We start from the raw sequence: 25,118 nt of genomic DNA, 5'->3' as shown, positions 1-25,118 counted from the left end.
TGCGTCAATTTGAATTCTTCACCTCCTACATTTTTTGTAATTTTGCATTCTGGTGAAGTGCGCCACATACGGTAGAATGGGGAAACGTTTGTTGTCTTTTTTTCAGAATTGTGTTTGTAAATCAAAATCACTGACAGTTAATGGATATTTTTCAAAAGCATTAAATACTGTACAAGAAATAAATAAAATAGCATCACCATGATTTTTTTTACAATTTTCACTGCCATATCATATAGTTTCTAGAATGATTGCTCTGTTCTTTGTTCCTGGTCTTATATCTCCCTGTACTTGGTTTGTACCGGTAGGTCCATGCATGGTTCTATATTGCCCAGACGTGCACCACTGTACCATGTATTTCTATGGGCTTTGTGCTAGCTACTGTAGAACACCGGTCTAAGAGCAGGTGAAATCAGCTAAAAACAAGAAAACCGCACAAACTCTGAACAAACTATTTATATATTTCCATGTGTAGGGCAATAGTCATGTCACATTGTTTAAGAGTGTCTCAACAATTAGCCCAAATTACTGTTTTCAGAAAGTTTTAATTCAGCCTTTCGTTTTCACCTATGAAGTTTGCCAAGACAGTGAGTGGATAAAATAATTTTATTACAAAAAAGAAATGAATAAATAAAATAAAACAAAATAAGCTAATACATTACAGAGAAAAATATTAAGACTAAATTATTATACTATAAAAAGATAGAAAACAAAATGCAAAACGTAAACTGTGAAAGACGATTGTCACTGGGGTTGCTGTCTTATTTCAAAACACTTATTTATGAAATACCTGGATGTCCCCCTCCACAAAAGGAAGAAAAAAAAACTTGAAAGGCCATGGAAGAAATACTCTGACAGAAGGACAACATGGTCATTGAGGGGCCATGTATGGGTCAGTGGTGTGACTGAAAGAATATGTGTGCACACTAGCGTAACCAGAACTAGTAAAAAGAATGGCTCAAAGAGGCACTTAAGTGTCGTGTGCAAACGCAGACAACAGTTCTACCGGCAAGGCACTGAATGGCCCTGGAATGGTCAAAAGTGCAGACTGTCAACACACATGCATAGACAACTTACTACATGACGTACTGCCAAACACAGTGAGTCCCGAACGCCGAGAGACCTTCTACCATTACGATTTGGGGCCATGGTGGTGCCTGTCCCAAACGACGCCGAACTTTTTAATTTTCTGGAAATATTTGTATTTAAAAAAGCATGTGTTCTTATTATGATTCCGGTAAATCCGTCAAATAAGTTCTCTCAATAAAATATAAGCTCTAATTTTATAAAACCTTGGTTCTACCCTAATTATCGATAATTTGGAGATGAAACTTCAAGATTGGATAGTCTGCACCGTAATGTACTATACTATTCGCAAAAACCAAAGTTTCCAGACAGTAACAAAATACCTTTCTGAGATTAAAAAAAAGACATTATTCTTTCGTGGTTTCAAACACTGTCAAATAACAACCACTGTAGTTTGAAAAACAAACTTCCCTGCAAATTAACTTGCTTGTTCGAGTCGCCAATGATCACCGACTCGGGGATGCTTTGCTGTGGCCGCCATAATCGTAGTCTAGAAATCTCTGAGCATCTACTGAATCTGTCGCTGGTGGCGTGCTCTCGGAATTTTTTCGATATGCACTATAAACAACCATATTTATATATACTTTATTTTTTCCCCTCATATACAGGCCTGAGTGTTAGTCGATTCAAGTGCATCACTGTATATCATTTTCTTTATAGTACACTGCGTCAAGTGTTAAACTGTCGCTCCTGTCCTGAAAAAAAATCCGCCTAAAATTACATTTTTATCGCTCCTTGGCTATGACACTTGTGGAGTGGAAAGTTTTGTGTGATCAATATACCATATTAAAAACACGCTGTGTTGATCAGGGCGAAGTAAATGAAAATGGGAATTACGTGTTCATATGATACTAACCCCCCCCCCCGACTTGGGTGTCATTTCACGTTATTTTGTTTAGAAGTGGGTGGTCATTTATCAATGGTTTGGTTTAGAAATGTGTAACATTGATTTACTTTTTCACAGATTCTTATATTCAAAGCCAAATACTGGAAAGGCTGAATAAAATGCATTGCCCGGATGCGCTCACTGGTTGCGAAAGTTGTGAGCTGGGTGTTTTTTTTGTTTTGTTTTTTGCTGAAAACACTTGTGTTTAGAAGTGGGTATTTAAATAGAAAATAATGGTTTAGAAGTGAGTATGGTTTACGAGAGGTGGGCTACACACCCTTACCCACTTAATGTGGAAGTAGCCCCCCCCCCGGTACTAACTCCGACACGCAGTCCATTACAGGATTCGTGAAAATACTTTTAATTAGTCGAACTAGTTCACACAGTCACAATTGAATCAAATTTCATACTCTTGAGAGTACTTGCTGATGCGGTGGAGATACAATAGCCAAATCACGAGGCAATGCGCCCCAGCGACGATTAATGGAAATGTGTAATGTCAAAAACACTGCCGACTGACAAGATTTCGGTGGTACCATTGTATTTTATTGAGTTTTTCACACATGGGAATGGTATAACTGTATTGAAATCATATTTTGATAACTTGCGCCCTCCAGCGACGAAGTCCTTGGTAGTAACATACGCTAAATTTAAAACAGAATACATCTTTGAGCCATATTTGAATGAACTTGACACTCATAAAAGGAAAATGTTGACAAAATTTTGAATTAGTAACCATAACTTGGCAATAGAGGAAGGCAGATATCCATTTCCTAAGAAATCTATAAATAAAAGAATATGCAATAACTGTGACACAAATTCAATTGAAGATGAAGAACATTTTCTATTGAATTGCCTAAAATATAACACACACAGGGAAAATTTCATCCAAAAAATTATGACACTACTTTCATCCAACAATAAAAATATACAGTTCACATATATACTCTCAAGCAAAGATCCTGACATAATTATAGAACTTGCCAATTATATTTACACAACAAAAAGATTTATTTAACATTTAAATACTAGTTAAGTCCTTTTGTATTGTTTTTTTTTTGTACAATTCTTATATATATCTTGTTATTATTTTAAAACTCTTTTTTGCTGTACTTATCCTATGTGAATCTTTTTACACGGAGGCAGTAAAGTTATTACATGTATTATAAATTACGCCGTTCTTGTTATGATCTGTAGCTTGCCGACAATAAGAAATACAATTAATTACGTGCCTTCAGATCTCTGATTTAATTCGAGATTTTCTATATTTTAAATAACAAACGACTATAAAACGAAAAAAGTTAATTTAAACGATATTGCTTTCACCACAGTCTCTCTACAGTGAGGGACTGTGCTTTCACTCATCTGGGAACCCATCGAAGTCATTTCGACATCACGGACGCGCTTAGTCGCTAGAGGGCGTTTACAGGCTGGAAACTCGGAGGGTTGGAGGAAATTGGTACTATAAAATGTTTTTTTTAACAAGTGCATTTATTAGTAGTATTACATACTCCAACAAATTCAAAACCGCGTTAAACTAATGAATAAACCTAATCGCATACAAACTTCACTCTTTTCCTTTTAATTCAGTGACTTAAAACACTTTAGAGATTATGTAATTGGATTGCCAAGAATAGATTCTAAAACTGGTTGTACTGAGATTTATACAAAGTTCAACCAGACTAACTATTCCAGACAGCTTGAAATGTGAATTCAGATCCCCATCACAAATACACTTTTACATCTTTGCACACTACATTTAAGTCTTTGCAGAGAACTTTGGTGTTATTCCATAACTTACTTTTTTCATTTTCCGAGTTTTCTTATGGCGGCGGCACAGGGGGGTCGCCCCTCGAAAAAAATGCTGGGGGCGTCGCTCCCTAAAATCAAGCTGAAACCCTCTGTGTCAAAATGCGGGGAATAGCGTTTCAAAGGGTCTAGATTTCAATTAAGGGGAGCATGGCCCGGACCCCCTAGGAAGGTCGAGCCTTCGGCGCCAGGGATAGTGAGCAGATCTCGCCCTCCATGCAACATTTCGTGCCGCCGCCTATGTCTATGGATGAACTTGAAAACTATAGAAATTTTAAAACTTGTTTTGAATCTGAAGGATATTTGATATTTTCTGTATTCCCATATATGTATATGTTATCGCATGTTCGTCCTTTTATTCGCATTTTCTGTCCTTTATGTAATTATTCTATAATTGTAGATGAATTTGGCGTGTTTTTTTTTTTGGACCTTTGGAAAAAAATACATTCCAAGATGTTATTTTACACTGCCTTCATGAAATAAAAAATGTTTTGAATTGGATAAGACGGTTGACAGTCACGTTCTGCAATTCATTGCAGATTACCATTCCTTCAAACTAAGATATGAGATTTGGAAAAAAAAACTGTTATTTTACTTTATGTGTTATTTATTTGTTCGAGCAATTTGTTTGTATTACAATTGAAAAAAGTTTTTTTTATCTCGTACTTGAACCACAATCTGCGCATGGCGCATGTAGAGGAAAACATTATTTTGAATATACAAGACAATAACATATTGAAAAGAACATTGTAATTCACAATTACAAAATTTGAATTCGACACGAGCTCAAGTGGCACTTTTCAACATGTGATGACGCCAACTTGAAACTGAGAGGGCGCAGTATAACTAATAGTTTTACACATCCTAGTAGTAGATTACATTCAAGTTTTTTGTTAGCTTAGTTGCAACATTTCAATAAAAAATATGAAAAAAAAATTATATAACATCGTATTTGTTGTTTATTGCTAATATATATGAGAATAAGTCACTGCGATGGCAATGTGTTACTTACATTTGCAGTCCATATTCTCGCGTTATGTGTAACTTACTCGTGTATCATGGAGCTTCATGCTCGTATATCCCGGAGACCTTGGAAAGCGTTTTAATTCTAGGCTACCGCTTTGGTTTCAATTGCCGCTTCCAATAATAATAAGATTGAAAGCCGTCTTGGTGTCAATGGTCGCATTAACTATGTTGTACGTAAACTGTTTGGCGCATTTTGGGTTCACATTTCCAACTCTTTATGTTGTTAAGCTTGAGATGAAATTACATGACCGACTGTAGTAGACCAAAGACATTTTCCAATGTCTTTGAGTAGGCCGACAGTTTAACAAGTTGGCCGACTGAACGCGAAAATGAAACATGTTTCTTGCCCACCGTCAGCTGTCGGTCGACAGTTGCAACATGGAGCTACAAGAAAGGGATAGTTCCATGGCTGCAACTACGCGAGCGATTTTAATTAGCCGACTGCAGACGGTCGTGTGATTTCATCTTTACAGTTCAGGGCCAAGTTGATGTGCACTTACGCGTTCTTACATCACGAAACGCAGAAAACTCGGATTTAAACAACAACAACAAAACAAAAAAAACAAAAAAAAAAAAACCGACAAAATCGGGGAGTCGATGAAGTGCAGCCTGAGATTAATGACTGCCGTCCGCTATAATAGTTAGTGAAGAGATGTTCGTTTGTTCATGTTTTAAATATAGAACTGTATTTTAAAAAAAGGTTTCAATTCGTTTAACTAAATAAACAGCGTTTTGAAAACGTCCATTGCTGTTTCGTTTTCGGTAGGAAATTGTTGTAATAAAACACTTGGATGGCGTACTATGAACTCATTACATGTAAACAAATGTATTGACACAATGAACTATACGTGCTTGTGTCACGTGTTCACTGCCTTACAGCCAGTATATTTCCAGGTAACGGGTGGAGAAAATCTCCCACGCAAAGTTTTATTTCTATGAATATACTTTTCTGGAAAGGAAAATTGAACGAGGACAATGCCCTTTACTAGAACTTTCAACAGACGTATCCCAAGATTCGTATTGCCTATATTGGTGACATTTTGTGTCAATGCATATTCCCAACGTTAATAACACACAGGCGTATATAGACGCCACTACCTCACTACTTTCGTTATGTACGGGTGTTGTAAAACACTGCGAATGACTTACGTCACGTGATTACGGCTGTTCCAGTTATTGATAAATTAAATTACAATTTCTGTAAACCACGCGCACACACACCAAACATTGGGCAACTCGATGACATTTACCCCATCCACGCGCTACGCGACGAATAAAGTTACACGATGGCACACTGCACCGATATGATATACGCAATTATTTATCGCGGGTCACACATCGCATTCCTTCGCCACGCCATATAGTCGCTCAACACCAGACAGACAAGGGGACTGTGCTTTCGTCAAGCGCCTAGTCACCTGACTGACTTGGCTAATGTAAAGAAAACAGGGCTCGATTCAATATTAAAACAAACCTCTGACTTTCATCGTGGGAGATGTCTAGTTGAATTCTACGCGGAGTTCTAGAACTCTCCGGGTAGTTACCCATGGGTGGTTCTAGAACTGCCTCCATGTGTCCGGTCGGAAAAGGGATTTCGAGTTTTTGTTTTTATTTGTTTTTAGAATGTTTACTTGATGGTTCTAGAACTCCCTCTTGGTGTTCTGGCCTGAGTCAGTTGTTCTGGCCGCAGTTGTTACCCATAATACAACAGTGTAACTTAAATGCAGCAGGTATCGTTTTGTAGTTGTCTACCAGGCGTTGCAAATTTTCACATCAGTACTTCTGCTGTTACTCGTAGCTTTACGGTAAGAACATTTTGTGTTTCGTCGTCGGTTTCGCGAATATCCCACGACGGACGATTTTATTCTACCGTGAATGCATTGCACGAACAGAGAGTTGCTGCTAAGTTGTGTTCGACTGCATTCTGTACACTTCAACTTGTCATAGTGGAAGTAACAGGTGGTATACTTCAAAATTGGGTGGTTATACGTCGGGGTTATACGTATCAATGGCCGTGAAGTTATTTCAAATGATGTGTTGTTGTAGCGGGGGTTGGTGTCTCACAGTCCTGTTTAGTAGATGCATGGGCGGACTAAATGTTATTACGTTCATAGTGAATGTATTTTATTTTTTTGTTACATCCAGTCAGTATAAGGGAAAGTATAAATTACCAAAACAAACATCCCCGTTTTCCTTGACCAACACGCGTGATTTGGTGATCAGTATATCGCGCAAAGCCATGTCCTTTTTATGACACCAAAATAAAACGAATCAGGCGGGCGTCGTTTTCTCAAAAAAATGGGGAAACGCAAATCAATCGTTGTGTCCTAAAATACGTAGTGGTATATTATTTGAATAATATGCTGCCACGTCTTGTTGGTACCCTTACTAGAATTCCTTGGGTGTCGTAGAAACAGCATATACAATGATACAACTTGAAACAATTAGCTGAGACTAATATTATCAATGAAACACATCGTATCTTCTCCAGAGGTGAAAAGAGTGCTTTCTTTTTTCATTTTCGCTGCCCCGTATAATTTAGAACAGCGCTCCCAGCGACAAGTTGGTACCGGTTTGTGTTGACTGCTGTAACTATAATATGTGTAGACGTCGAGAACAAAATTTATCTGTGAATATAAGCCAAGGTACAACAACAGCCTTGGGATATACCCCCGGGTATAACGTAGATGTACACGTCATGTGGTGTTGCCACATAGTAAATTACCTCACAAGAAATCGAATTTTAATTCTCTTGCTGATTGATGACAATGTTTACTGTCACGACTATGTAAACAAGTTGCTGGATCGTTTACTCTGACTTGATGGCACGGGAAAAGTTTCAAGCGTGATTTACGGGCCATGTAATATGTTAATGTGTCTTCGACGCTCTCGTGATCTATTGTGTCTGAAGAAACGCAGATCAGGCAAAGCGTACAGATTTGTGGAACACATACCTTCAAAATTATAATCAAAACACCGTGACCATGACCACAGCGCAATTCGTTCAAACTAGTACAAGTAAACTTGAGCATGTACTTGTATCAAACATATTTGAAGATTTATTAAGGCGGCTACTGTGGCGAAGTTATATTAGTGTTGTAATTAGAAACCGGTTGCTAATAGTGCTATGAACCACAGTCGAGGGACTGTGTAAGAACGCAAATCTCACGATGCAATCACGAAATAAACACGTGCAATTGCGTAACCGTCAAAAAAAATAAAAGTCAAAATAATTGTTCCCGTTCTTTATTTTATGAGTTCTTCGATGGTACACGCCCAACAACAATATAACATATAATGAATGTCTGGTCACGTAACGGTCAAATGACTTCAACTCAATTGTCCCTGGCAGTATTAAAGCACGACAGACTGTAATTGTTGTAAAAAACGCAGGCACGTCAAAACAGTCCTTCACTATTACGTATGAGCCAGGCAATTTAAGGATGGGCGCGGGCAACACACAGAGTCAATACGAAGTTACTTACAAGATTGTGCCTGATTGGCTACTTAACTATAACAGTAGACCAATCAGAGAGCATCTTATTTGTTGGCGGTTTTTTTAGGCACATCAGATTCTGCCGTGCAGATATGCTTCGATACAACTGAAATTTAGACACAGAGACTTTATTGGTAGTTTGCTAAACTATTCCCTAAGACTGGCCTTTAGTCTGAAGATAAATTTGGGATACTTGTATTAATTTTTTGAATTATAAACCTCAACTGTAAATATGTACATTGTACTTTGACCAATATTCGATTCAAAATGGCCATCAGAGTAGGTTTGCAATGCAACACTCTGAGGAAAACAGAAAGTCGTTTCCATTTATTTAATGATGAAACCTTCCACGCATCGAAATACCAATAATTTATACTGCTCTTATTTTGGGCGACATTTTAACTAGTTAGTTCAAGGGGTTAGCTCATTTCTGAAAAAGAAGCTGAAAATCACTGTTTATGTTGTTTACACGATTATTCTGTTATTTTGCCCCCCTTGTCTCCCGTAGAGTTTAGTCCAGTAAGTAAACATGCAGTTGAAATAGACCATGGAAGGTACTAACGTTAGTACCGTCCATGATTAGACCTAACTGGAGGGTTTACACGCCACAATTAGATAGTAACCATGCGGATGTTACATAAGTCTAATTATTTGTAATCAATAAGTTCCAAGAAGCCATTGAGACCTGAAAAGTTCGCCTTCAAGCATAAATCCTCGGGTTTATGATTCAGGATTGAGGTGCCAAGATACAGTGCGGTGCGCCCTCTAAGTTGGATGTAATATTGACCCAAAACCATAGAATAATAGGATACCATTGTTGTTGTTGTTCAAAAGACTACTTTGTCTATTGTTTTCTATTGTGTTTTTAATTTAGTGAAAAAAAATGTATGAACTGAAAAATAATATTACTAACAACCCCATGGTCTCCGGTATGCGTCTTGACATGTGTGCATATTTTAGCGTATATCATTATGGCAGTGAAAATTATAATTAATATCCACAAAATAAAAATAAAAAAACAGCCATATTTTGTCATTGCGATTGATTTGGATGTTGTGAGATTAGAACACAATGTTAAAATGCTGTATTGTACATCAACTTTCTACGGCGACCACGATAAGTTTTATTGAATTTCTTCAGCCAATAACATCAACTAGCACATTAAATTAACAGTACAGAAAGTGACGTATTTTTGAAATGTTCAATAGCACTCTGCCTTTATTTTAACTGAGCTTCCGGGACTGGGCTATGGTATGGCACCTTGAATGAACTACGACAGAATGATACATATTGTATGCAATGGGAAATATTTGTGGAATTGCCCAACCCTAGAAATATAAAGCGGTCTAAAAGTGGCAGTATAATATTCAACATATTTATATGACGGATATGTAATTCATTTCTACATCCTGACAATGGTTTGTAAACAACTTGGTGGTATATTGACCACGCTGTGATGCGGATCTGTATTCGAGCGCCTTTACGGGGGGAAGCTGCAATAGTGATGTAACAGCCAGGGGTGTGGTTGACATGATTGACAGGTGGGTATTCGTCTAATGGCGTGCCTCCATACTACACAAACGGTCCACATTTAGCCGCACATCGTACGCTTTTAGTTGCTTTTAACCCAGCCGGTAAGTGCTATCTTGATTTGACATCCGACTGTCGCCATTCTTGGATACTTGTGGATTCTATTTAGTATATACTGTCTTGCTTTTTGAACACAATATGTCGCTCGTTGGGCGCAAATGATCGTACTTTAGGTGCGATTTTTTGAATTGGTGTTCTATTTGCATAATTGTATGCTTGTATTGTGGTGGCCGAGAAGCGATGTTATCTTTCACAATTGCCCCCAGAGCGACCAACTATGTTAAACAATTTGTTTTAAATATTTCATCGCAGAATTGCGATATTTTAGCCATTTTGTAACTGGTTTAACTTGTCATTCGAACGATGACAGTGTTTGGGGGTAGGTCTAGGTAAAGCATTCGTGCTGCAGTTGGGCGCTGTCATGACCCTGGGACCCGCTAACTAGTTTAATTCCTTTATCAGTTGTCGACACATTTAAATATTGGCTAGCCGCAACCCGTCGTGCAGTAGGGTAACTCTTGTGGGCCAAGCAACAAAAAAACAAGTTGCCTGGAAGCGTGGAAACCTCTCACAGTTGTGATTGGGGCAAACTTGACGCCATGTTGGTTTATTTTTATACCGTCCGAGGCCACTCCTTTATTTTGGTGACTGGTTTCTTCTCCTACCAGTTTAAGAGTTGTAAAAAAATATCAGGTTAATTCTAGACAATGAACCAGTTGATTACGACAATCTCCCGACTTTCGAGTGTGGTTGGAATGTATTTGTTTCCTCACAGGAAATTGCTATTGTAGGTAGAGTCTGTTGAAAACATAGTGGGAAATAGTTTGGATGTTTCAGCAATTCTGAAGGCTATCACCACAACAAGTTTTCACGTAAAAACAACGTTTTATCTTCTACGTTTGTTGCATTAGAATTTCTAAAGCCAACTCTCCGTTCCCCTTCATTGCCATGTTCAAGCATTATAAAATAGTGTTCCAATGATGTCAGTGACCCCACAGGTGGCATTGCTATTGGACCAAATTGAAATCTAGTCAGTCTAAATTTAGACAAACTACAACTGTCTGGTAATGAGATATCATACTTTACAAAGTCTGAGCAGCTGAAAAATGTGGAAAAACTATAATCAATAAAACCTGGGATTCATTACATAGGGATTGTTTTTCTCTTTTTACAAAACATACCAAATTTTTAAGTTCAAGATGTATATAATATTTATTCAGTTTTCATTATTATGGAATGTCTTGTCTGATGTTACATGTGCCAAAATATGTCAATATCTAATCTTTAATGATATATTGGTGCTGACAATTAATTTTTTTTTTTAATAAATCTCAAATCACAATTTTGACACGCATAGATTCTGATGGATTCTTGTATACTGTGAAATAATTTATTTTCACTGGAATTAATTTTCGGTGAAAATACTTTTTGGGTGTTTTGTATGGAATTTATTTTCACTGATTTTTGGTGAGTTGAATGTAAAATATAAGAAAAAAGGTATATTCGCTGGATTTTATTTTTGATGAATCACTCCTTCAGCGAAAATTAATTCTAAGCGAAAATAAAGTATTTTACAGTATTTGAGAACCAGAGACAAAATTATTGTTAATCGATTGAATCATTTATGAAATTAATGGCAATTTTAATTGTCTGTGACAGGTTACTGGACGTTCATCATTGTGTATGCATGGCAGGTTACTTCTCAGTCATGCTTTACTGCACATACCTAGGTCTTGTCGTACCTGTACCTGTACATTGAATTATCCCTAGTCAAGTGTGACCATGCCCCTCCCTCTCCAGTCAGGTACATCACCTTGTCACTATTTCTAGAATATGTTCATGAATTCAATTCTGGGTTGGGAGATTATTACTGAATTATATATTTTCCTACATAACATTTAAAAACTTGTTGCTTTATTGTTTTACCCAAGTTCATATGAAGGATACCGGATAATCATCTTTCCAAAATAATCACAGCACCATTCTGACCCAGGGTTTGACATTGGAATTTAATATGAATGCAATTGCAATCCTGTTGCAGTCTTATAATTCATGCTAATGATTTTTTTTTATTAAATTCTTCTTCCGTAGTTCAAATTTCCAAGTATCTTTAACTAGATAGACATTTCCTACCATAGTTGCATTATTGGAATCATGCACCTGCATTTATATGCAAACTGCATTTTATAATCAACAATATCTTGCACTGATTGATTGCGAGTATAATTTGTTGAAAGATGAAGTGCTAAACAAGCTAATTACAGCTCAGCTCAGTGAAGTCTATAGTAAATATAGACAAGACATCTAATTATCGTGTAACCTTAGTTTATGCCTTGGGCTGGAGAGGGCTAAAAAGTAAGCAACTCAAATCTGTTGACTTGTCACACACACATTCCAGGTCACTAATCCATTGTATGGAAATCCCATTCCCAGACTAGTCAATCACGATTTTAATCACTTGAGTTGTAGAATATCATGTCCAAATCAGTTAAATACTTTGAAAAGGCCAAGTTATGCGGTCAGCAAATATGAAATGCCTTGCCATATCCAAAGTACCCCCGGTAGTCTAGGGGAATAGGATGACCTTTGACTTGCACAGTTTTACACCTTGGTTTGTTTATGCATAGTTGTCAAATTCGCTATCCATAGCTTGTGGGGTTAATTTGGAAACTACTAATACTTTGGAATCTAGGGAAATGTTTTAGACATTGCGGTTAGGGGGTGGCCCATTAGTGGGTGGCAATGGCAGAACTTGCACAGAAAAAAAAATCCTACAGGAAAAAAATCTGCACGCCTATTTCTGAGAGAAAACATTTTACACGTAGAAGAAATAAAAAAAATTACAGCAAATTGAATAATCATTGAAAAAAAAATAGCACAAAAGTAAAGGGGAAAAAATATTTTGCTTATTTTTTCTGCCATTGCCTCCCATAGTTTCTAATGGGGTACCTTTTATTTATAAATTAAAAAAAAATGTATCTGTTGAATAATTATAAAAATTCTGTTAAATTTGATGGATGTTGGAAGGTGGACTTTACTCTTCTTATAAGTTAAAAGTATACATAATTTTTGTGATGATTTGATTTTCAATTTATGTTGCTGTAGAATAATTTATTTTCATTATTTTTGCTGAAGGAATGATTTAGTGAAAATAAAATCCAGCGGAAATACCTTTTTCCCCTATATAAAAATCAGTGAAAATAAATTCCATACAAAATCCCCAAAAAGTCTTTTCACCGAAAATTAATTCCAGCTAAAATAAAATATTTAACAGTACTAAAACCTTGGATATTCTGACACCTGAATGGTGATTTTAAATTGTATTTTGTTTATTGCAATTTAGACGCCAAATACCACTATGCCTTTAAGCATAACCTCTAATTGTATGAAGCAAGTCTTTTCATTGTGTCAATGACATTCCATTCAAATTGCATTTTATCCTTGTACCACAGGATAGCCGTACTGTGACACATGTCAGGCAGTAGAACCAATACCAGGACAGTAGAGATTAGCATCATAATTGGGGACAATCTTGAGTGTTTACCTTACATTTTGACTAAATGATCTGTGTGCAGATTATTGCTGTGCTAGAACACAAATATAATTATCAGTGAATTTCACTGTTTTGTATTTGTCTAAAGCATATATCTAGTCCACTTTAGTCGATGCAAGCTGAAAATGCGCAAGCTACCACTCCACATCACAGCATTGTGAGATAAAAAAAAATGTCCTTGTCATTCCTGTCTGGAAAATTTGTTGCACTCAAAATAACTCAGATATGTTATATTCAATTGTTCAAACTTAAATATTATATCAATAAAAAAAATTGAAAGTTTATTTGTAATTATTAATGATATTAATAAAAAAGCTAATAATTATGTTGGGTACTGTACAAGTAAGCTACAGAAACATCTTATTTGTCCTTTGATCAGTGAAGAGCTTGAAATATTTAGATATTCAAAATTTATGTTGAGAAGTTGTAGATTTTTGATGTCAGTGATAAAACATGCTGTTTAACATTGGTAATTGGGATTGTAATGATTAGTTTGTATTCCAATTCCATTTTCTATTAATAGCACATGCCATTATGTATATGTCAAAAGTGTCTGGTAGATACCGTATTAGGTTCATTAGTAAAGCAGATCATAATAAGTCGTATTTGAGTGATCCAGTTTTTAATAAATGTAATTTTTGGTGTATGTGTGCTTCTATTGGAGATGTACTTCTAATAAAGCAAATACAGTAAAGTTATTTCCAAAGTGTTAAGTCAGCGCTCAGCATGCGTTTGATATGGGACCCATATCTACGTATACAACGCATATAATGTACATTATTTGTTTCTAAGTATACCGTACAATGAATAAGTGCAATATTTGGTCTATGGCACTTCTATTTGAGTTAATATTGGAAGCACAGCTCTATTCTTATTCTAAATATAATTTTTCTTAAGACTTGTGATATGAATGATATAACTAAAGGCTATAACTCATTGAATATGTTTTTGTTTACTGAGCATTCTTGTATAACAAATGTAAAATATTTCCCACAGGGATGAGTAATTTGATATTGCTTAAAAATATGACAATACCGGTAGTCTTAGTTTATTAGTATTGTATTGCTTGCTTGCTTGCTTGGTTGTTTTGTTCTTCACAGTATTATGCAGATGAAAAATATTTGTTCAGATTACTTAATAATTATTTTTTGTTCATTATTTCAATTATGTATCCACATGCTGACTTGTACCATTCTGTTCCAGGTCACTGTTGTTGACAGACAGACTGACAGCCAGCCAGCCAGCCATCCAGAGGAATCTGGAGGATTTTACCCCAGTTTATTTTTAACAACAGGATTACCAGATTTGTGTTTTAACAGTGGTCCTTTAAGGTGAGTGTCAATGAAGGAATAGTGTTAGACTTGACAGGATGCGTGTCTGTATTTTAGTGTAAGTTGATGAGTGGGTTCCATTATGTAATCTATAAGCATTGTCTAAAAACTATGGCTGTGTATATATATTGTGCATCTCTGTGGTTTGATATGTTATGGTTGATATAAATATTCATCTGTAAGATTGTAATTATGTATATTAGTATCCTACCGGTAATTATGATCTCTGATATCCGAATACAGTACGGTGGTATATGTACCAGTGTTTTCCCAATAATTTTGTTGGCAATAAAAAAGAAATGCGTTTAAAGCGGTGGAGTTGTCACCTGCGCATGCGTCAGATGGCCATAGCGTGTCATTGTTTACAAACAAGCATCTACCCATGAGCCTTTGCGCTTTTAGTGTGTGTTATCGTCGCTTGGAACTTGATTCCTGCGCGTGCGCAGTTGATGACCCTCTCGCTTTAATGTTTATAGAACTTGTAATTACCATTGCAGTTTTAAGCTTTCATTAGGAAGTGCAACAATCTCCGTACTTCCCTAATTTTGTTTCAGTTACTGCCGCTATTGCTATTACTTCTGTCTTGTTGTAATTGAATGACAAGAATTAAAAAAAAGCGATTTAAATTATTAAACTTTGGTTCGACAGCGAGAAAACTGTACTGTGATTAAATCAACTAACCGTGGCAACAGGTGTTGTCTTGATGTAGTATTATTTACTAGCTAATTTTCCTAGATGTATGTTTATTGTCCAAAAGTAATTTGTATTATAATGATCCAACGTACAGTAATGTATCTTAGTATACTTTATTAATGATATGCTTCTAATGGAGCAAATATGGAATACATGTACTAATGCATTCCTGACCGAAGAATGCAAATAAATTCTAAGATGTATGCTTCTCACACAATTGGTTAAATTACACTGATCATGACCATAAAACAACAAATTGGTGATCTCTATCAGTAGTAAAGTTGCATTGATTTTTGTTTTAGCTTTTAATGATCTCTTCTATTGCATGCTTGTAAGGAGAGGATATTCCACTTGTCATATGAAGGAAAACAGGTTAAACTTGTGATGTTTGATTTGTATTGGAACTTGTGCTTCCTTGAAATGTGACTACTCAATACGTTCATCTTCTCGGAGCATTTCTATATTGATTACATAGGATTTGACTTTTGGTAATGATGAAGTGTCATTTGAGTTGTTCGTCCAATGAATTTGTAATTATTCAATTAAGATTGTAATTTTTCAATTACTTGTTGAAGTAGGAAGAATTCTAACATAATTCAAATGACATTTTTTTTCTCCATAAATAAAAATAAAAATTGGAGTTAACCCAACTTTTTTCCAACTTGTTTCTGAAGCGACTATTTGGAAATGGAAATTAGCGAAAATGGTTGCATTTTAAGTTCATAATTCAGAAGTTGGTTCCAGTACTCAAGTTATTCATAATTTAAAATAGTTTATCACAATGATTATTTTAGCAAAGTTTCAGGAGGTTTTCGTCCCAAATGTGTGTTGGCATAATCATTCTTTATTTGTTCAAAGGCCCCATTACTTGGTTAAAATTGTGATTGCTTCAGCCTGCTGTAAAAAACCAGTAAAAATAAAGCAAGTTCCGTTTTTTTCAACTTGTGTGGTAAAATTAGATGATAATGCTCCCAGTGTGGTTACAATTATGAAGTACATGTTGGTTCTGGGAATTGATCTAAACATAAGTCAGACACTTGGTGCCATTGTGATGTTTCCTTAAAAGGGGAAATAAGCTTCACCAGATGGATTTATTCGCTGGAAATTGTTGATGATTTTTGATTAAACTAATTTTTGATGCCTTCCAGTTGAGTATGCCACGGTGTTATTGGTTGAAAAAGTATATGGTACGAGGCCGAAAGTGCGATAGGGGTATAAATGTATCATGCCATTGGTTGGAGTCAGAAAATATGTAGATAGGCGCTAAGGGTCGAATTGGTCCAGCTTCAACTGACTGGATGTGGTTTAATCAAAAAATTTTTTGAAGTGCGAGGTCAAGGAGGTTAAGTGTGTGTTTTTAGTACAGCAGGAAATTTAGGGTAACTTGACACTACTCTGGCTTATTGTTTTGAGTAGGAAGTGGGTTGCAGTTCAAGCATGAACATAGTTTACCCATGCTTGAAATAGGGCAGCCGTGTCAAGAAAGATTGGTAAGAGTGAGTAATACCAGGAAAGATAAAGAATTGTCTATTGCAGTAGATATATGGTTATTAGAAAGTGATTAGATATCAACTGTGATGTTAAATAACTGGGTGGGGCATGATAGTGTGAGTCAGATTCTCATCCTGGGCAATGGAATTAGTGATGACAACATGATGCATGTGTATACAATTTCATCCGCTTCATCACATGTCTACTATTCTGTGGCTAAAATTTGCCGTGATATTCATAGCAATTATTAATGCACTGGCACCGTATTTGCACTATTAGTAGCGCACACGCTTGCATAAAATAGTGAGGTGTTTATATGGTCAAAATAAGTAATATTTCAGTGATCCAGCGATTTTTAGTTTAAGAAATGATTAAAATGTAAGCTGAACTTGCATTAAAAGTACACAACTTTGTCTCGATAAAATTTACAGGTAACTAATCAGACCATTTATGCGAATGCTTGCACTTTTCATCTACATGTGTGGTCTAGACTTTCCACATCAACAAATATTACTGTTAATATGCTGTGCATCTTGTGTGTGTATAAGGAGAAGGGTTGAGATATGATCTCAAAACGTGTGTTGCCAGCTTATTTGAAGCATGCTAGGTATAATAAATGCATTCTCCTTCCATATGCTACTCTCTACAAACTGATATTAGAAACTGTGTTTCTGTGAGATCCGTTTCCACAAATTGGATCTCATCATCATTTGAGAAGGAAATCATTGCTGGTTGTATTACTGCTCTAATTGGTATTTAAAAATACATTGTGTATCGTTTGGGAAACCTTTTTTGGATGATGCATGCTTATGTACCTACAGGCTGGGGAATTATTCCAGTTAGAGTGTGATTGTTTCTGTAGAGGTTCTGTGATAAATATGTTGTGTAAAATATTAGAAGTTGAGTGGTCGAGAATTCAGGCAATAAATGCTGTGTTCTATGGACATAATCAAGTATTATATGCAATATTTACAAATTTATTTTCAATAGATGATACTGTGCATGCGAGTATATTTGTAGCGTTGAACGTGCACCAATTTCACATAGGTAAATACCTAATGGGTATTCTCAATCTAAACCCCATATTTGTGAACAATAAAGTCATTATTTAGTTGTCCAGTAAACACAGTTTTTGGTTGATGTGCATTTCTATCGGTGGTGCATTTCTATTACAGCAAATACGAATCTGAATCATGGTATTAGTCATCCAACACTGACTTTTCTATAAATACAGCAATATTTACTGAAGCAAGTCAGACGCAGATAAGTTTGCAGGTGTTTGAGTTGATGTTGTATGTGACACAATAGAATACCATGGATTTAACCGTGTATGGAATAATAAATTTAGGTGGAATTCTTTAGTTATCCCAAATCCTAAAATTTTAATCAATTCACAGTACAAGAATAATCCACTTTGCTGTCTATAATATTGTTATAATACCATTATTATTATCGTATTTTATAAAAGGGATCTGTTACCAGTAGAATTTACCCTTTTATCGATTTAGTTTTAAATGGAATAAACCATTATTTTGATGGATGGGTGGGTGGGTAGGTGATGGGTGACTGGATAGATGTGTCAACAGTTGTTTAACCCTTTCAGTGCCAGATATCTTTCTCGCCCAAAATTCAGTGCAAATATTTTCGCATTTTGTACAAATTTTCACTAAATTTCATCATCACTTAGGAAGATAGTGTTTCAGATATTGCTTTTAGTTTTTGGTTAAAAGGTTTATCAATTTTTAGCAACATTTTATGTTTAGAAGGTGCAGACTATACAAAATAATTTTTCAGATAGTTGTTGACAATGGCGGTCAACAGATTAAAAGCATAATCCGTTTCTCCTAACCCTGCCCTTACCATTGTAAGTGAAGAATGCCCTGTAAATAAATATAGAATAGGGCAACCCCCAAAAAACAAAACAAAAAACCACTATGGTCTACTCCTCGATGCTTTTCTGACTGATAATCTGGTCATGTATCAGTAATAGCGTGAAGAATGAACTTATTTGAATAGAAAATGTGAACTAAACATCTCTTATAACTTTTATTAATGTCTGGAGAAAAATGTTAGAAGGTCACTTTGTGTAATGTTAGTTTTATTGATGGTTGTTAAAGTGGTAGTTGAAGTAGTTTTGTGTAACTGTCCTTGTTTTCTCATTGTAACAGCTTATTGCTGTATTCTAATTGTATTTCACCCCTCTTCTTCTACAAAACCTTTAGATAGGTTATTGTCATGTTAAATTTAATGTCTATGGAGTTTTTAGCATGGCTGATTGTATTGACGGTGCTTGCTAGACAGTGTGTATTTTGTTGTTCCTATCCGTAACACAGCATTTGTGAAAGTAGGGTGTGTTGTGGCATTTCCTGAAAGCTCTTTGTAATCATTATTGTATATTTCAGTGTATTGTGGGAAGGTTTTCTTTAAAATTGGAATAAAAAATAACATCTGTTGATATATGGTTGACCTGTGGTAGCTAAGATGTTTGAAAGTGGAATTTTTTTCAGGGGGGTTTATACAAGTATAGTTTTTTGCAGCTTCATGAAATAGAATTTCATGTGCATGTTTCTGGCATGGTTGTCTGTGATTGTTGGCATGCATACTGTACATTGATATGCTTGTTGCAGGCCTTTGTACCTAAACATCTACTGCATGTGTACATTGTGTACTTTGTTGTAAATTACATTTCAGCATGGTGGTATTACTATGCTTAGGTAGCCTTGAAAATTTTCATGAAAAAGCAAGGTTATTGATATGTTTGTTACTATTGTATCAAAATACGCACATATTAGGCAGTATTATTAGCTGGAATGAACACTGCAAAGTTTCAGTCTAAAAATTGCTTTTTACTGCAAAGTCAACTGTTCAAACATACAACTGTATCACATTCTGATTGGCTAAAATGAGGAACATGTGATGTATACTTTCGTGTTATATTGTTGCCTTATCGGAATTTGAAAGTGGTTTGTGAACGTGGTCCGCGAACACAATGAAATTTTGATTATTTTGTGTTGTATATTGGTAATGTGTTAGAAAAAAAATTCACATGCAAATCAGTAAATGTAATATCACATGATCTGCATAGAAATCTTGCATATATGAATTTCTTTTGATACTGTCATATTTCTGCAATATTTGGCTGGTATTTTATTGCTTAAAGCGGGAGGGTCCTTCACCTGCGCACGAGGTGGATTTGAGTCCCAAGTGATAACAAAACACGCTAGAATGGCAATACATGTCATGATACCAACAGCTGTTTTGGTTTGCGAGGTTAGAACACTGCCTGTATTGTACAACGTCTTTTACTGTAGAAGTCTTTATTTCCACTGATATTTAATTATTTTGACCATATCGTTGCGTTTTAAATAGTTTCAAAGTTGTATAGCAATTTTACATGATCGCATAGATTTAATTTAGCAGATTTCTCTTATAAGTGGAAAATAACTAAATTAAAAATTAATGGTTAATTAATGGGTTTACAGTATGCATATATTCCCAGTGAATAGCACTTAAACGTTTTCCTCTATAAATGTACTCCTAAATGTGCCATATGTTAACTGCACTGTCTTGTATTACCAGTATTAAAATTACTTGCATGTACATGGTTACATGGAAATATTTGTCACTGAATTCCTGTCACTTTGTGTGAATAGTCAAACTGATCAAATTGCCTGCTGTTGTTGTCGATATAGAAACGATCAAACAATTGGCTTATTATTCTTGTTAACGGTTTCCCTAGTTGCCTCAACTCCTGCTTATCGGGGCAGGTAGTTTGCCATCATAATAATTTCAAAAAGCGTGTTTTCATGAAATGCACTCTAGTTGTCAAATTTAATAGATTACTAAAACCAAATTGTAATCGTATTGGCATGCAGTGTCGGCCATATTTATGACACTTGGCACTCTGGCATTTTCATAACACTCCCCAGGAAGAGTAGCGTCTCTGGATCAACTTTCTCATACACGTGCTGGAATGTACACACAGTCCAAATGCTAAGGTTTCTCAGGTGTGGTTTTAAATTTATTTTTAGTACAAAAACCTTTCACCTCAAATTTTTCTAGAGGTCTGGTGATATTTCCTTATGTTCAGTTACATTTAACCTTTTCACCCCAAGTTTCTCCTTTACGTCATAAATTCGCAAAAAGTCTAATTTATAGTCTGCACTTTGCTTCAGAAGATTGGGACAAAATTGCAAATTTTTTTTAGTAAAAACTGAAAATTGACTCAAATTTTGTAAGTTGGCTCCAAAATTAGGATTCATTTCCAGAAATATTGAAGAATGTGAGAAAAAAAGTGAAGACAAATTTTGGCGATAAAGTCTGGTAGTGAAAAGGTTAACATAGCTAGATTATGTGATATGGTAGTTAACAAAACTGATTTATTGGCTTGTACATAATAGTGGTGACGAAATGCACCTACTTTTGCTGCTCCCACGTTGAGTAGGGCAACATTTCATATAGGACTTTAAATACCATGCGCTTATAATACATACATGATGCACTCACTGTGGAGGCATTTTTTTTCACGGTTTCACCAGTGTTTAATTTCGCTATATTTTGATATTTGATCACATTCACTGGATTTTTAATTGGAATAATAAATACCATAGTAATGTTGACATTGGTTTCATTTAGCTTGTTTTCAGTTACCATATTTGAATACTGTAAAATACTTTATTTTTCGCTTGGAATTAATTTTCGCTATTTTCACTGAAGGATTGATTCAGTGAAAATAAAATACATCCAATATAGCTTTTTTGCTATTTTACATTCAACTCGTCAAAAATCAGTGAAAATAAATTCCAGCAAAAAATAAAGTATTTCACAGTAATAGAAGCATACTTAAAATTGAAAATTGCATTTATTTTGTATTTTATCATTAAAATGTAGTTTATTTTGACAAAGCACACACACCTGTCATTTATGTAAGTGCATGCAGATGTACATGGAGCAAATATAGTATCTGTGAATATAACAAAATTTCAAACCCATCCTATAATTAATGCATTTACAACAGGATAATGTTTGAAATAAAAGTTCTTCACCGCTCAATTTGCAGTTAGAGATATTCCATTTTTACTTCGGTGAACTTCAAAAAAACTTTGAGTGTAAAAGATGGATTTTAAGGCTATTAAATGTTTGAAACAATTGTGTGATACTATTTGAATGAAATGTCCTGGCCTTGTCATGCATTGCTCATTGACTAGGATGAGAGACCCATTGACTAATCCATAGAGAAATGTTCCTTTCTATGCGTTATCACGCTAACCCCTAATCCATGGTGGAATTTCGGGCTATACACTGAGAACCGCATTTCATTCTCGTTTATTGTCGGCCATGCACACAATTGCTAAATAGTTGTATTGAGAAATATTCCATCAATGGTTTTGCAGCCGACCCTACTGGGTTTTTATTATCACTGTAAAGTTCAGTCAACATAATAGCTTCTTTGGCCATTTAATACAACCAACACTCCTTGAAATTGGGTGTGGCTGTTGCATCTGTCGCCACTTCTCCCTCCTGATGACTGCAGGTGTGGCTTATGAATCTGTAGTTCACTGGCTGAATAAATGATGGGACTTTCAGTTATAATTAAACAGAAGTGCTTAAGGTGTTTTTGAAGTCAAAGGTGAGCTTTTATTGTTCGAAAAACCACTGCTGTGTTGTCTGGTTTTAGAACTGTGTAACTGAGCAGGCCTTGGCGGTCACTGCTTACAGACTTTCTTCAATATAATACTAACAAAAACAAGACTGTTTTTGCAAGCAACACAGAAAGAATTTTTTTGATACGAGATGGAATGCAAATCCGCACTGTGTGTGATGTTATGCTCTCCAGCATCTCGTGTGACAGATGGAGTTGATATTAAAGCCAGCATCCTGGTTATAGACTGTCTGACAACAGTTATGTTCATTAAAACTACTCTCTGGGGTAATGTGCTCAATATTAGATTGAGCAGCTATGTTGTATGATAAATTAAGTAAAAGTTTTGATTACTCTAATGTATCCAAAAATAATGACGCAAAATAATCTAGGTTGTCTTCCCATGATGGTTTGCACACAGTATCACAGGTTGTCTTCCCATGATGCTTTGCATACAGTATCACAGGTTGTCTTTCCATGATGCTTTGCACACAATATCACAGGTTGTCTTCCCATGATGCTTTGCATACAGTATCACAGGTTGTCTTTCCATGATGCTTTGCACACAGTATCACAGGTTGTCTTTCCATGATGCTTTGCATACAGTATCACAGGTTGTCTTTCCATGATGCTTTGCATACAGTATCACAGGTTGTCTTTCCATGATGCTTTGCACACAGTATCACAGGTTGTCTTTCCATGCTGCTTTGCACACAGTATCACAGGTTGTCTTCCCATGATGCTTTGCACACAGTATCACAGGTTGTCTTCCCATGATGCTTTGCACACAGTATCACAGGTTGTCTTTCCATGATGCTTTGCATACAGTATCACAGGTTGTCTTTCCATGATGCTTTGCATACAGTATCACAGGTTGTCTTCCCATGATGCTTTGCACACAGTATCACAGGTTGTCTTTCCATGCTGCTTTGCACACAGTATTACAGGTTGTCTTTCCATGATGCTTTGCATACAGTATCACAGGTTGTCTTCCCATGATGCTTTGCACACAGTATCACAGGTTGTCTTTCCATGATGCTTTGCACACAGTATCACAGGTTGTCTTTCCATGATGCTTTGCACACAGTATCACAGGTTGTCTTCCCATGATGCTTTGCACACAGTATCACAGGTTGTCTTCTCATAATACTTATTTATGTCTGGCATAGAGCAATAGATGAATGGGGTTCCTCTTACAATGTTGTAATTTTTCAGTATTTTCTGGTAAACCTTACTGTCCTTTGCTTGTATCCTGGCCCTGTCAAGTTGGCAAAAAATAAAGGGACAATCAGCTGCTCCTTTTTCATATGTGATTTTCAATTATGCAATAAAAAAACTTGTGTAGTCAGTCTGACAAGCATCATAGACTTCTGTTGTTGCCTACTTCTGCATTGATGTAGAAATCAGGTAACAAAGTTATCAATGTTGCCTTTCATTAATGTCCGTTAACACCAAACACCTAAATATAGTGGTTTCTAGTACTACTGTATTTGCTCTATTGATGTGTATACACTTGCATAAGTAAATATTTCAATGATTCAGTTCACAAGCACTTCTATTGGAAATGGTCTTCTAAATACGATATATATTGTTTCATTCAGTCTGGATCCCCTTATGTCCAAGCAGGAAGATTTTATATAATTTATATCAAAAAACCTGTTTCTAAACGTATTTTGTATGCACTGTCAAAATTGATTCATCCCCATCTTGCATTGTAAATTTCCACCCCTCAAGAATATTGGACTGACCCTGAAATATTTTTCAAATAATATTGGTGTATCAGCTTGAGTTTTACAAGGCAGTGTCAACAATAACACCACAGCAAGGGTAAAATAATACTGCCATGTGCCATACTGTTCAGTAATAATGCCACAAGTGCTGCTAATTTAACACAATCTGCAAGAATACCCATATATAATGGCTTGACTGGACTCCTGGACTGGCTGATAGTAGCTGGCACACCAAAAAATAATCTATTCTTACAGACGAGCCGGAACAGAATTTTTTTGTTCGTGTGGGGGAAATTTGGTTAGCATGGGGGAAAACAGAGGTGTTAATTCGAAAATTCATTGTCTTTTCCTGTTTGTGATTGGTCCTGGCAACGTTTGGGGGATCATCATGTAGCTCCGACTGTGAGAATACTTTAGAGGCCAAAGATAATTAAAATGTTCATTAATATTTATTTGGGAGTGTAGGGGTCAAAGATGACTAATTACTGTGAACAAAAATCACATTGTGGTGTTTTATATACTATAAGGCCATTACTATTATTATGAGAAACAAGGTTATACATGGAATAAACTTTTATTTCATTTCTTCTCTCCGATCAAAGATCTCACTTCAATTCTTTGAGAATCACACAAATCTAATGGAAATTTTAATTAATAATTTTATTTTTTTCTTGCCCTCCTCAAAAAAATTGCCTTATAAAAACCCGAGAAACAAGGAATAAAAAAGTCTGGCCTAAACCTCTTGAAAATAAATTTTGTAAGTATTAAGGTGCATTTCTTCTATTGGCA

The 25,118-nt window shown here is 35.7% G+C and overlaps 1 protein-coding gene across 9 annotated transcripts in view; it reads left to right on the top strand.

The window, feature by feature from the left end:
• The first annotated feature begins 9,787 nt into the window (after positions 1 to 9,787).
• Positions 9,788 to 25,118, top strand: part of LOC100377263 (catenin delta-2) — a 62,379-nt gene continuing 47,048 nt past the window's right edge. For all 9 annotated transcript variants that reach the window (XM_085501245.1, XM_085501244.1, XM_085501236.1 and 6 more), the window contains exons 1-2: positions 9,788 to 9,934; positions 14,647 to 14,774. The gene's annotated coding sequence lies outside the window, so the exon portion shown is untranslated. The remainder of the gene's footprint in view (positions 9,935 to 14,646; positions 14,775 to 25,118) is intronic.

The sequence above is a fragment of the Saccoglossus kowalevskii genome, chromosome 7 (genome assembly GCF_978046115.1).
Source record: "Saccoglossus kowalevskii chromosome 7, keSacKowa6.1, whole genome shotgun sequence".
Lineage (NCBI taxonomy): Eukaryota > Metazoa > Hemichordata > Enteropneusta > Harrimaniidae > Saccoglossus > Saccoglossus kowalevskii.
This window is presented reverse-complemented; position numbering and strand designations above follow the sequence as displayed.